This window comes from Sus scrofa, chromosome 12, assembly GCF_054392235.1.
Source record: "Sus scrofa isolate SSC_HxYL_T2T_F1_AM1 chromosome 12, Sscrofa_HxYL_maternal_Yorkshire_Landrace_v2.0, whole genome shotgun sequence".
NCBI lineage: Eukaryota > Metazoa > Chordata > Mammalia > Artiodactyla > Suidae > Sus > Sus scrofa.
The window spans coordinates 2,964,462-2,978,479 of NC_139394.1; the positions used below are offsets into that span (position 1 = coordinate 2,964,462).

The window sequence follows — 14,018 nt, forward strand, 5'->3', positions numbered from 1 at the left end:
GGATCTGAGCCTCATCTGTGACCTACACCACAGCTCATGGCCATGCTGGATCCTTAACCCACTGAGCAAGGTCAGGGATCAAACCTGCATCCTCATGGATACTAGTCAGGTTGATTACCGTGGAGCCATGACAGGAATTCCCCAACCGAGTCTTACTTTTGATCTTTTTTCTCATCTTCATCTCCGATCACATTGCAGGGAATATACATTTATTTATTTATTTATTTTTGAATAGTTGTTCAAACCTGCCACTGTATCCTGTCTCTACATGGTGGCATAAAAATAACCCAAAGTTTCTCGTTTCAAAGTGGACCAGCAGTGTCCAGGTGGGGCCCCCATGGCACTTGTCTCTTTCCCCCTCAGTCTGTGGGTCTGCTAGTGTTTGCTCTTCCTGGAAGAGCACAGATCTCTTAGTTTCACAGAAAGAAGCACTTGGACCACAGATAGGACAGGTCTCTTGTTCAAGTTTCTTGCAGAAAGTCAAGGACTGAGCATGCTTGTGTTTATTCATATAATTTTTTATGATTTTTGTTTTTTCCATTATAGTTGATTTACAGTGTTGTCGATTTCTACTGTACAGCAAAGCGACCCAGTCATACCTATATATGTTCTTTTTCTCACATTCTCCTCCATCATTTCCATCGCAAGTGACTAGATCTACTTCCCTGTGCTATTCGGCAGGAATGAGTCTAGACTTCAGTTTAGGTGAAATGTCCCAAAGCTGTATCCCCCAGTTCACACTCAAGTTCAAGGAGGGAGGGAGGAGTTTATAAAGACCCAGTAATATTTGGAGTTGGGAGCAAGCCAGGATGTCACACTATAGGAAATCACCTAGATTACATATTACACAATTTTCTTCTGACTCCTGTCAGAGACTTAGCAGGGATGGAATTTTTCATGCACTTACAAGAAATTTAATTAATTAATTTAATTTTAAAAATCCATCCACGAACTTGGAGCATATTCAGCTTTTTAGTTTCCATCATGCATTGAAATCAGTGGTCCAGGGGCCACTGACCTCCTCTGCAGTCACCGGGGTCCCTGGGTTTCTATCAGAGCACAGAACAAGGGGATAGGCACCCCAAGCAGAGAGGAAATGCTTGCCGGGTGAAGTCAATGGGAGCCTGCCTGGGGCCCTGCAAGCTGAACTCAGCCCACCTGGCAGATCTCTTGGAAGGGCTCGATGCATCTGAAGAATTGCACCCATCGCTCAGCGTCCAGCTCCTCACATCTTCCCTCGAGGGGCCTCCTCATTACTGGCAAGCGTTGCCTCCAAACCAGGGGCCCTTCCCGGCCCCGCCCTGTGTTTCCTGAGTCTGTATGTTTCCATCTGAAAAATACGTCACGTCTCTTAGGGGCTCCTGTTCTAAACCGTGTGAAAGTGTGTGAGGAGGAGGAATCCTTGAAGCCAAGTGACCTCATTTGGGGACACAAAGAGGCAAGGCTGGCGGGAAGAGCCCTCATCAAAGGGGAGGGCTGTTAGCAGTAACACCCATTAATAACTGCGCAGCAGGGGAGGGGAGCAGGCTGTGCGGGACCGCGAGCCTGGTGCAAATCTCTATTAAACGAGCTAATTATGTCCTTTCATTTTACTTTCGAAGGATCACGGATACCTTGCAAAAATGCAGTGCATGTCAAGCTACTTTCTGTGCCATGGAACTGAAATAATTACACTAACGATTAGCAATGCGGTGCGGAAGTTCCCTCCGTGCGGGGCGGGGGTGGGGGGCAGGGGCGGGAGGCTCCTAAGTGCCTTACGCACCTGGGAGGATGCGTCCTGGAGGAGTCCTCTGGCCACAGGCCCAAAGCGGAGGTGACAGAATGTCCCTTGCTGGGAATTCGCTGTCCACTCTGCTGCCTTTATGTCTGTCAGCTCTGCACACCGGTCTGTTTCCTCCATCCCCGTCCTGTGCGTCTGCCAAGAAGTCATAAATAAGGCTCCCTCGAAGGAGAACTTTCAAAACACCAGGAGGGAAAAGGCAAAACTGTGGGGACAGTGCGAAGGATCAGCATTTGCCAGGGCTTGGCAGGGAGGGAGGGAGGGACCGTGGAGCACAGAGGATTCTAGGGCCGTGAGGCTGCTCTGTAGGTGCTGGGGCGATGGACACGTGATGTGACACACTTGTCAGCCCCGTAGACTGTACGACACCAGGAGTGACCCTGATATACACTGCGGACTCTGGTTGAGGCCTGTGCATCAGCATAGGTTTGTCGACTGTACCAAATGCCCCGTTCTGGTGGGGGGCCTTCAGGATGGGAGAGGCCATGTATGGGGCAGGGGCAGGAGCTATGTGGGAAGTCTCTGTACCCTCTGCTCAGGTTTGTCATGAACTTAAAACAGCTCTAAAAAATGAAGTCTGCTAGAACATACACAGTGAGGGAACACCTCAAACCCCAGGACTGCAGAGGCAGTGGGCAGAGGGTCACTGGAGCCAGTAGCTCCTCAGAAGTACCGAGCAGGAGGGGTTGCATGGTGGAGCTGGGGTGGGAGGGCATGGCTGCCAGAGGAGTGCCACCGAAAGAGGCTGACACCCTGTCTCCCTCCAGCTCCCCAGGCTGTCCTCCACTGGCCCCTCCATCAGGAAGCTAGAGGCCAAAGTTCCCAGCTTGTGTGGTTCCCCCTAGACTGAGGATGGAGCCGACACAGGTCCCCCGGGGATAGGTAGTGACTTCACCTGGGCCTGGGGCAGAAGGCCACTCTGTCCTGATTGTCTCAGCCTCCCCACACAGCACAGCCCAGACGGACGTGGACAGCGCTGTGCCAAATACGGCCCAGCAGCGAGAAAAACAATAAGCTGTCTTCAGGCAGCACCTAGTCTGGTGGGATGGGCAGACATCAGCACAATGGCCACCCAGATAAATAGACACCCCACAGACTGGTGAACATGGTTGAGGAGGGGTACAGGCACTCGGGGGTGTCATGGAGATGTACCCGGTTTGGGAGTCAGAGGTGGCTCTTCTGAGAAAGGGAAGTTTCGGTAGGGACCTGACAGATGGGTAGAAGTTGGGGGAGGTGGGGGACAGGACAGGAAGAGGAAGTAGAAACTGGCCCCAGGGTGGCAGGGAGCTCAGCAGTTAGGGGGACTAAAGGCCTGTGTGGCTGGGTAGACAGGGAGGAGGGAGTTGCCAGACAGGCAGCGGGGGATGTGGGTGGGGCCATGCCTCACCCTGCAGCCCCCTGTGCCATGGAAGGCTTGTGCAGGGGCTGAGCAGGGAGTGGCAGGGCTGGGTCTGTGCTTTAAAAGGTCAGCCTGGCCACCTCGTGAGCATCCATTGGAAGAGGCAAGGGAGGAAGCTGGGATTGCAGTCAGGAAACATGCAACGGTCAGGGCAGGAAAGGACCAAGCCGCAGGTGCTGGAGTGATGATGGAGCATGTGGTGGGACATTTTGGAGGTGGAAGCTACCAGACTTGCTGGCGAAATGGATGCAGGGGAAGAGGGAAAGGGTAGGACATTTCCACGGACCAGCCGGACACCTGGAGGGGCTGCTGACCTGCACGAGGACACCAGAGAGGAGCAGAAGTTCTTGGATAGCAGGGAGGTCAAGGGTTCTTCCTTGGACAAGAAAACTTGAAGCCTTGGGTTGGTTCCGATGCTTAACTAGCAAGACCACTGGCTCCTTGTGCTTAAATCACATGCTTGGGAACATAGGAGGGAAGCCAATGAAATGGAGGTTGTATGGGTTTCAAATGCGTGGGCTGGGAGAGGGAGGTGGCTGAGCGCCGCCGTAGGAGAGTGCAGAGTGAAGGGGACTTGCAAATCTGCCCCGGCTCATCCCAGCTCCTGCCACCATTGCCTTGGGACAATCAAGGCCTGCCCCACACCGGCGGCCCTGAAGAATTCAGGTGCATGTGGTCTGACGTGAGAGCAGCAGAGAGCTGTGTGCTTACGGGGAGCCAGGCAAAGCAGGTGTGGACCACCTGGCCTCAGCAGACACTTCCCACATTCTGCCTGTAGACTACCTGGGGCTCACGCTAGTGCAAGTTCAGGTGGCAGCAGGGGTGGAAAGGAGCTCCTCCTGAGAATGCTTCTCTCTGGAGGGGGAAGGTGGAGCTCTGACCAAAGGAGGGACCTGCTGGAGTGAAGGGTGATTGATATGACCTTCTGAAGCCTCTCCAGTGATGGTGCATTCACCCTCCACCTCTGAGGTCACATGGGCTCCCTGGGCTGGCCTTCTTCTAGATGCGCGGAAGGGCAGAGTAGCAGATTTCCACAGGAGGGAGATGAGCTCACAGGCAAAAAGACAAGACGTTTGAGAAGCATATGCATTTTAAAAAAAGGGCAGCAAACGGTGTTATAGATGATTCCCGATTCCATCAGAAGCAGAAATACTAGAACAGAGAGACCAGTTTTAAAAATCAGCTTAATAAACGTGCAAAAGAGATAAAGGAGGTTCTAAGCAAAGTGAAATAAGAACAAGAAAATACACAAAATAACCAAGCAGAAAGTTAAGTATTGAAATGTGCTAGTTAAAATAAAGAGCAATGCAGGGGATAAATACAGCTGAAGAATGAATTAGTGAATTAAAGGACCAGCTTGATGTATCTTCCTGGGGGGAAAAAAAAAAAAAGCACAAAGAAAAAAATGTTTAAAGCTATAACCCAGGAAAGAAAGAAGTTAAAGCAATAACTTCTGAGTAATAAAAATCCCACAAAAAAAAGAAAGAAAAATATGAGAGGATATATTTGAAGCAAATGTGAAGATAAAATCTCTGGGATTAAAAACAATAGATGAATGGTCCCAGATTTAAAAGGTCTTAGATTGCCAAAAAGGAAAGATAAGGGGGGGTGGGGGAGGGAATCAAACCTACACACTAAAATGAAATTTAAGAACAAAAAATATAAAATTCTGAAACTTTCCCGAGAGGAAGGAAAGATCACATGCAAAGAACCAGAATCATAGGGGTTTCAGGATTTTCAACAGTGACGCCAGATGCAGGAAGGCAATTGTGTGATATTTTCAAAGTACAAAAGAAAAAGAACTTAGAACATAGAATTTTATATGCAACCAAATTGTCATTCAAATGTGAAGTCATAACAAAATTTCCCATTATGCATTGTCCTAGACAGTGCAATAAAAAAGGAAAAAAAGAAACCCTAGAGATATAATAATTGGAAAAGAAGGAGGGAGTTCCTGTTGTGGCGCAGCAGAAGCAAATCCGTCTAGGAACCATGAGGTTTCAGGTTCGATCCCTGGCCTTGCTCAGTGAGCTAAGGATCCGGCGTTGCTGTGAGCTGAAGTATAGGTTGCAGACACAGCTCGGATCTGGCGTTGCTGTGGCTGTGGTGTAGGCTGGCAGCTGTAGCTCCGATCTGACCCCTAGCCTGGGAACCTCCATATGCTGCAGGTGCGGCCCTAAAAAGCAAAAAAAAAAAAAAGGAAAAATTGTTAATTATTTTCAGATGATATGGTCATTTACATAGAAAATCCCAAAGAATCCTCAGAAAATCATTTAGAAACTAGAGAGTTTAGTAAATTGACTGAGACAAGATTAATATGTACAAGTCAGTTCTTTTGTACATACCAGGAGTAACAAACAAACAAACAAAAAATAGGACACACAATTAATGAAAAGATACCATTTATGGTACTATCACAGTGTCAAGTACATTTTTAAATAAAATAAATTTATTTTATGTTAAAAAATAAAATTTTAACCTCAATATATGACAACTGCTAATAGCCATAAAAAGAGAAATTGACAATAATGCAATAATCCGTGGGGGATTTAACACCCCCCTTAGAGCAGTGGCCAGACCATCCAGACAGAAAGTCCACAAGGAAACACAGGCCTTCAATGAGGGAAAAATAGATATTTATAGAATATTCCATTCCAAAGCAGCAGAATATACATTCTTCTCAAGAATGTTCCATGGAAAATTCTCTAGGATGGATCTCATTCTGGGCCACAAATCAAGCCTTGTTAAATTTAAGAAAATTGAAATCACATCAAACATCTTTTCTGACTGCAACATAATAAGACTAGAAATCAACTACAGAAAGAACAGCAAAAAATAAAATTGCAAGTGTTTAAGACTTGGGATTCCCTGTTGGCTCAGTGGGTTAAGGATCTGGCATTGTCACTGCTGTGACGTGGGTTCAGTCTCTGGCCTGGAAACTTCCACATGTTGTGGGCATGGCCAAAGAAAGAGAAAAGAAGAAATTCATAAACGTTTAAGACTTATACAGACAAAATTATAAACCTTTATTAAGTATAAGTAAAGGAGTTCTGATAAAGGAAAGGAAGATTTTATATATTAAAATATCATTTTCCCCATATTGATCTATATTAACTACAGCCAATGAAGTTATGGTCAACATCCAAACACAGCTTTTCATGGAACTTGGCGAGTTGACTATACAGTAAAGGAAGGGACCAAGAGTAGCCAGTACCCTTCTAAAGAGAAGGACATAGCACGGGTACTTTTCCTGCCACCTATCAAGGCTCATCACAGAGTTATAGGAATTAAGACTATGTGGTGTTGTCACAAAGATTGCCCAGTTCTCCAAAATCTCAGAAACAGATGCATGTATTTATAGAACATTGGTCTATGATGGAGGTAGCATTTCAAATCACTACTAAAAGGAAAGGGATGATAATGCTATAAAATTGGGGAAGATTGTTGTACACCTATAAATGTAATAAAATTCATTAAGTGACAAAAGAAAGGTTGTTTAATAAAATGAGTTAGAAAAGATAGTGTCATTACGCTATAAAAGTATGATGCTGGATCCCTATCTCACATCATAATTTGAAAATCAACTCAGGTGAATGACAAAGTTAAATGTCAAAAATCTCCCAAAGGAAAATAGAGGTGGATCTCGGGTTAGGGAAAAAGGTCTTAAACAAGACGTACGTAGTGAGTATTTAAAAAGATTGACAGACCTGAGCATGTTAAAAATAAGGAAAAATTAAGAGCTTTTAAAAAATCAATGTATTGAATTGTTTTTTAAAAGTAAAAAATACCAATTACAAACTAGAAGGAAATATTAGCAGTCTGTACAACTGACAAAGGATGAGTAGCAAGAACATTGAAAGAACCAATATAAATCAAGAAGAAAAGTACAAAACATCCCAGGAGAGAAAAAGGCAGAAGGCAGGACTTTTATACAAAAGGAATGATATGACCAATAAACCTAAAAAGAGATGTCCAGCCTCATGAAGGAGCTGGGAGATGTCAGTCAAGACCTCAGCGAGGGGAGTTCCCTTTGCGGCTCAGCAGTAACAAACTAGCATCCTTGAGGACACAGGTTTGACCCCTGGCCCTGCTCAGTGGGTTAAAGATCCGGTGTTGCCGTGAGCTGTGGTGTAGGTCGCAGATGCAGTCGTGGCTCAGATCTGGTGTGACTGGCCATGGTGTAGACTGGAAGCTGCAGCTCCAATTCAACCCCTAGCCAGGGAACTCCATATACTGCAGGTGTGGCCCTAAAAGAAAAAAAAAGACCTTAATGAGAAGCATTTAACCCCCATTTGACTGGCAAAAATTAAAAAGCCTGACGAATCCAAGTGTCGAAGACTATGAGGATGGTTACAGCTTTTATTCATTGCAAGGGAGTGTGAGTTGGTTCAAGCCCTTTGGAAGCCCATTATCTTCCTCCCTTGAACATTCCCATCCCCGCAACTCGGCAGTCCTGCTCTTCCATCTGTACTCACGAGAAACGTTTGCATGTATCTACCAATAAGAGACATGTGTAGGAGTGTTCATAGAACTACTGTTCATAATAACAAAACCTGGAAACAACCAAAATGCCCATCAGTTAGAGAGCGACGGGTTGCAGTGGTCATTTCGTTCAGTGAAGTACTATGCAGAAGCCAAGACAACCGTCTTGTTATTGTGCAGCGTTTCTCTTTGTCCCTGGTAACTTTCTTTACTCTGAGGCCCATTTTATGTGGTGAGAATATTGCCACTGCTGTGTTTTAAGATTAGTGTTTGCATCTTCCCCTATCTGTTTACTTTCAACCTACCTCTGTTATTATATTTGAAGTGCATTTCTTTTAGCTGCGTGCAGTTGGGCCATTTTAAAAATCCACTCTTCAAATATGTCTTCTAAAAATTCTTATTTTGAATTTTATAAAAGTAGTATGATGCTCAAAGTATTATTTGGGGGCTTATTGTTTTGTTTTTATCATTATGCAGCTAAGATTCGTTCATATCGCTGCATGTTGCACAATAATAAAATGGTCAATACATTGAAAATATGAAGATATGACAATCCCAAATGTATGTGCACTAAGGAACAGAGCTTCAAAATGCATGAAGCAAAACAGGACAAATGTGTAAGGAGAACTAGCCAGATTTAGAGTTACAGTTACAGTTAAAGACTTCAATACCCCCCTCCCTTTTTTAAGGGCTGCACCTGAGGCATATGGACGTTCCCAGGCTAAAGGTTGAATCAGAGCTGAAGCTGCTGGCCTACACCACAGTCACAGCAACAGCAACGGTATCTGAGCCGTGTCTGCAACCTCACCACAGCTCACAGCAACGCCAGATCCTTAACCCACTGAGTGGGGCCAGGGATTAAACCCACGTCCCCAAGGATACTAGTTGGGTTCCTTACCACTGAGCCATAATGGGAACTCCAGTACCCCTCTCTTAGCAATTGATCAAACTATTAGATAGCAAATATGCTAGAATAGAAAGGAACCAAACCAGTACCATCAACCAACAGATCTATTAGTTGTTTATAAAACCCTTATTCCCAACAACAGTAGAACACAAATTCTTTTCAAATGGAAATATTCACTATAGCAGACTATATCCTGGGTCAGAAAACAAACCTCAACAAACATAAGAAAACTGAAATCACACAGAATATGTTCTCTGTGTTTAGTGTAATCCGACTGGAAATCAATAACAGAAAGATGACAGGGAAATCTCCAAACATTTGGAAACTTTTTGAAGGCGCTTATAAATTCATGGGCCAAAGAGAATTCCCAAAGGAAAACTAAAGGATATGTAAAATTGAATGAAAATGAAAATACAGCATATCAAAATTTGCGGAATGTAGTTAAAGTAGTGCTGGGAGGGAAATTTATAGCACCAAGTGCTTCTATTAGGAAAAAATGTCTCAAACCAATAATCTGAGCTCCTACCTCAAGAAACTAGAAAAAGAAAAGCAAAATAAATCCAAAGCAAGCAGAAGAAAGGAAATAATAAAGAGAAGAAATCGATGAAATTAGAAAAGAAAAGCAATAGAGAAAAATCAATGAAACAAAAAGATAATTCTTTGAGCAGAGCCATAAAATGGATAAACCTCTAGCAAGACTGGCAAAGATTAAAAGAGAAAAGATACAAATTGGTAGTATCAGGTTTGAAACAGGAGTTATCACTACAGACCCTGCAGCCATTAAAAGGATAATCTGGGAATACTGCAAACAACTCTACGCATGTAAATCTCACAGCTTAGATGGAATAGACTGACTTCTCAGAAAACGCAAGGTGGACAGGATGAGGTCCCAGAGAAACAGTGTGGTTAAAGAAGGGAAGGCAGAGTGGAGCCCTGATGGACTTTAGCATTTAGAATTAGGCAGAAAAAGGAAAGAAGGATCGGCCCTAGAAGCAAAGTACAATCAATATCATGTCGCAAAACCCCAAAAAAGAAATCTTTCCCAGAAAGAGAGTGGAGCGGTCAAATCGGGTCTGAGGACGGGCGTGTGACCATGATATTTCACCATCAGGACGTCAAGGTGGCTTTGACAAGAGTGTTTTGATGGAGTGAGTGGTGAGAACAGAAGCCAGATTGGAATGCGTGGAAGAGTTGAATAGAAGGTGACAAAGTGGATAAATGCTGTGTAGACAAGCTCCCAAGACACTGGGTTAGGAAGGAGTACAGAGAGAGGGCAGCCACTCTGGCAGATGAATGGAGTTGACAGACTCTTGGTTGTCCTTGTTTTACTGAGGCCTTGAAACAAGAGTCACTGGAGTTTGTTTGAAAGTTGCTGGGAGTGGTGAGTCCTTCTAAGGATGTACCCGCTGGCACTTGGGAAGCTTTTCACTTACCCAGACTCGATAGTGCCTATCTCGTGGGGTCGTGGGGATGGTTACTACCCAGTGGGTGGTATACACCCCACACATGGCAGCCTTTATTATCCTGTGCACCCATCTGGGTGACCCTGAACCCGGCAGAGGAACCAAGGAGGGAAGCAGGTTTCCTGGGTCTAATGGTGACCCTGCCCAAGAAGCTAAGGCATGGTTTCTTCCTCTCACTTTGAAGAGCCACTGAGCTTGCGTGCTGTTGGTGACGATGCCCAGAGTCTGGTCTCACTTAATTAAGGGATGGATGGTCGGGCCAGGCCTCTGCCAAAAGACAAGCCATAGGGAATCACCAGCATCTGGCTGGGTTTTATTGATCGAGGCCTTCTAAGCCCCTTTCTTTATTTCTGGAAAGAAAGAGAAGGGAAACTTGGCCCTCTGCACTGCCTTGCCAGCTTCTTCCTTCCTGCCTTCTTCCCCCCGACCCCGTTCTCTTCCCTTCCTTTCTTCCTCCCTCCCTCCCGCTTTCCTTCCTCCCTCTCTCTCTCTCCTCCCCCTTCCTGCCTCCCTTCTTTTCTCTTAAGGAAACTTAAAAGGTCATGTGAAGTAATTCACACCCTAAATGCACTTAGAAGAATTGCTGGACAACTACTATGACGGTCTTCTCGAAATACTTCATAGATTGTCATCAGTCTTGTTGTAAGGTGAATCTTTTCACCTTCGTTGACTTAATTGTACATGTGGATTTTCTTATGGGGAGTTTGCTTAATGCCAGCTTCCTTTTTTCTGTTTTCTTTGTGACTCTCATTGGGACTTTGGAGTCCACACCCCTGCCCCCAGTGCCTTCCACATGAAGCTGGGTCAACAGCCCCTGTGGTTCCTCCGGGTCGGGTTCAGGCCTTTTATCCACACCACTCAGGTCCCTCACTCATCGACCAGCATGTGCTTCAGGGGAGCGTCAGCCTGCTGAGGAGGCGCATTTCTCAGGGGGATTCTCCTCCAGCCCGAGGCTTCAGCCCCCCCCTCCCCCGGCCCCACTCAGCCTATTGCCTTTCTCAGCAAGTGAAGGTTCCAGCATTTCATCAGAAGAAAAAAGAACCCGACTCTGACCAACATCCACCAGCCAAAAGGAGAAAAGAACAACAAACGCCCAACAAAATACAAATAAATTTCTCTAAAAGTGCAGTCGTTGGGAAAAAGAAAAGGCAGTTCGTCAGCTTGACATCAGAGGAGCTGCAGTCACCCTGACAAGCCGCAAAGGCTAATGTTTTATTCACCAGGCCTGAAAAATAACTTCCCAACGAGGGCCCCATAAATAAGCCAGTGTGATGAATATTACACGAAATAAAAACTGATAAAGCAAGAGCCCTAAACACGAGCCGCACGAATGGGTTAGAAGTGTGTGGTTCTCACCGCCTCTAATGCCGGTTGACAGGTTTGGCAAAGCCCCTGCTCACTGGGACCCGGGGTGGGGGGCGCCGCCACCCAGGACTCCCTCTCGCCCCAGCTCCTGGGGCCAAAGGCGAAATTTTCCAAATGGATTCCATTTCTTTCATCTCTTTTCGTTTTAGGATGTCACCTGGACCCACTGATAGAGATATTTCCATACATTAGGAGCCACCAGCTGCAAATCGTTTTTCCCACAGCCCTGGCTAGGGATGTTCGCAAGAGCAGACAGGCCCTCCACTCCTCTCTTATTAAGGCTGTTATGTGCAGAGCCTGGAACCGGGAGAGGGATCAAGGAGGAGGCTGCATCCTGGGCTCTGTCCTCAGGCGCTGAGGGGCCGGAGCTGCTTCTCGGGTGGAGAGATGGATCCCTGATGCTCTGTGTGCACGGCGGCGGGGGTGGGGTGTGGCAGGCGGGCAGGCAAGGGCCGGGGCAGAGGTGACTGTCCACACCCAACTCCCAGCTCCTTTGCCTGACTCTTTGCCCCAGTCGCCGGATGCCCAGGGACCATCCCCCCTAAGTCACATTAGTCACACCAAGGAGGGCAGAACTGGGAGACAGCGAAGGCATGGAGGGGGTGTTGATGCTGAAAAACATAGGAGGTTGGAAAAAAGAAAGCTGCCCCGGAAAGTTGGCTGCCAATAGGTGAACGATTTTATTCGGACATTTCTGTGCGTGTACATACACACTCACACACACCCACAGACTTGAATCCCTGTGTGTGGAATTGTGTACATGCCCACAGATGCACATGTACACGTGCCTGTGAGCTTGAGTCTACACACACACACAGACACACAGGCTTGTGTAAATGGCTGTGCATATCCAGCCACACGTGTGCACACTTGCCTTTCCATATGCGTGAATGCAAACCCCCAAACATGAGGTGCATTTAACCCTTTCTTCAGATGACATTTTTGAGGAACCAGCTGCCAAAACCCAGAGGCTGTAATTGTGCCAGTGTGAGTCCTGAGCTTGACTCACAGGTTTAACCCTGTGGCTCCGACCTAGAACTGAACTCAGTGCCTGGTCATCTTGGAAGAGTTTAAAACAGGAAGCTGTGGCGTTGGGGCAGTTTTTTCCACTTAAATGTTGTTGTTGGTTATAAATACACCCTTTCCAGGCCCTCTCTTCCGCATGCTGACTCTGAGGAATTTGCTTTCATGGTTAGCAGTGGAATCCAGATGTTTGTTTACAGATGTTTGCATCTTTTTCTTTTCCTTATTTTTTTCATTCACCTCATAAATTCAAGCCGTTCTGGGAAACTGCAGGCTTTTCCGTGTCCTGGTTTCTGAGTGCAGGCCTGTGTCAGGAAGCACCAGTAATTTACAGCCTCCTCAAACATGTGCATTCCCTCTGCTCGCCCAGATCGCATCACGTTTCAGAGGTGCTGGGTTGGGCTGTGACCTCGCCCAGCCCTATGAGGCTAGGGAGAGGTGAAGGGAGACACATGCCATCTTCACACTGACTCTAAAAATCAGGGTGTCAAGGGCAGCTCCAGACCCGGGCTGCTGAGGCCCACCCCATGCGGAAAGAAACCCGCGGGAGATTTAATTTCTGGGAGGCTGGGCTTGTGGAGGGCAGCTGCTGGCTTCCTGGGTCCCGATGCACATTCTGCTGTGTTCAGGCTTCGCATCAGCGGGGGAAGGTGAGGGACGTAAAGCAGCCTCCACTCCCCCCACAGGATCTGTCCCGGGTCCTTGCTGCATTTCAGCAGCGCCTAGAGCTGTGGAATGTGGGGGCCGAAAGGACACTCCACTCATCCAACCCAATCCGCTCATTTCACACATGAAAAATTGTGACTCAAGAGGGAAAGACATTTGAGTGACTGGTCTGAGGTCACACAGGTATTAGGGTCAAACTGGGACCAAGACCCCAACTTTCAGGCTAACATGTACTCTGCTGTCATAGGCTCTATATGACCCCTGCATCAGTGCTTCTTCTCCTCTGCTGCCCAGACCAGCAGCATTAGAACCACCTGGAAACTTGTTAAAAATGCACATTGTCGACCCCACCCCAGACCTTTGAATCAGAAATCCGGGAGTGGCCCAGCGTCTGCCATTTGCACTTCCTTCTGGGTGATGCTGATGCAGCTCGAGTCTGAACAGCAGGATGCAAGCATGCATCTCCCACAGGTTCCCCAGTGATGCTGCTGCTGCTGGTCCAGAGAACTCACTTTAAGAACCACTGCCCTAGACCAGTGGTTTTCTAAGTGTTCCTGAAGCCAAAAACTTATGATAGCCCGTAGGTAAGGGAGAGGAGGAGCCAAGTCAGTCCTGGCTAGCTCCTTGGTGGTATCCAGGACTCTCAGGGAAGCAGCAGTCACACAGCCAGTTAAACGCACCTCGTTCTCCTTTTCTCTCTGGGGTATTGAAACGCTTGGGGGTCCGTGTAGCAATTGTAATTCCCCAAAAGGACGGTGAAGTCTATACTTATGAATTCGGCTCTGAGATGGCGTATTTCCGCCTCTCGTGAGTATAGTCTGCTGACGACGGATGCAGATGGAGCACCTTTTATATCAGTGAAGTTCTCAGGGGAATATAGTAGGGCTGGAGTGGGCTGAGTTACGATGGCTCCAAATGCAAGGCTGGAAAAGC

General features: G+C 46.7%; 1 protein-coding gene across 1 annotated transcript in view; it reads left to right on the top strand.

Annotated features, from left to right (window-relative positions):
• The window catches only part of RBFOX3 (RNA binding fox-1 homolog 3), a 429,284-nt gene that overhangs the window by 206,624 nt on the left and 208,642 nt on the right, over positions 1-14,018 (top strand).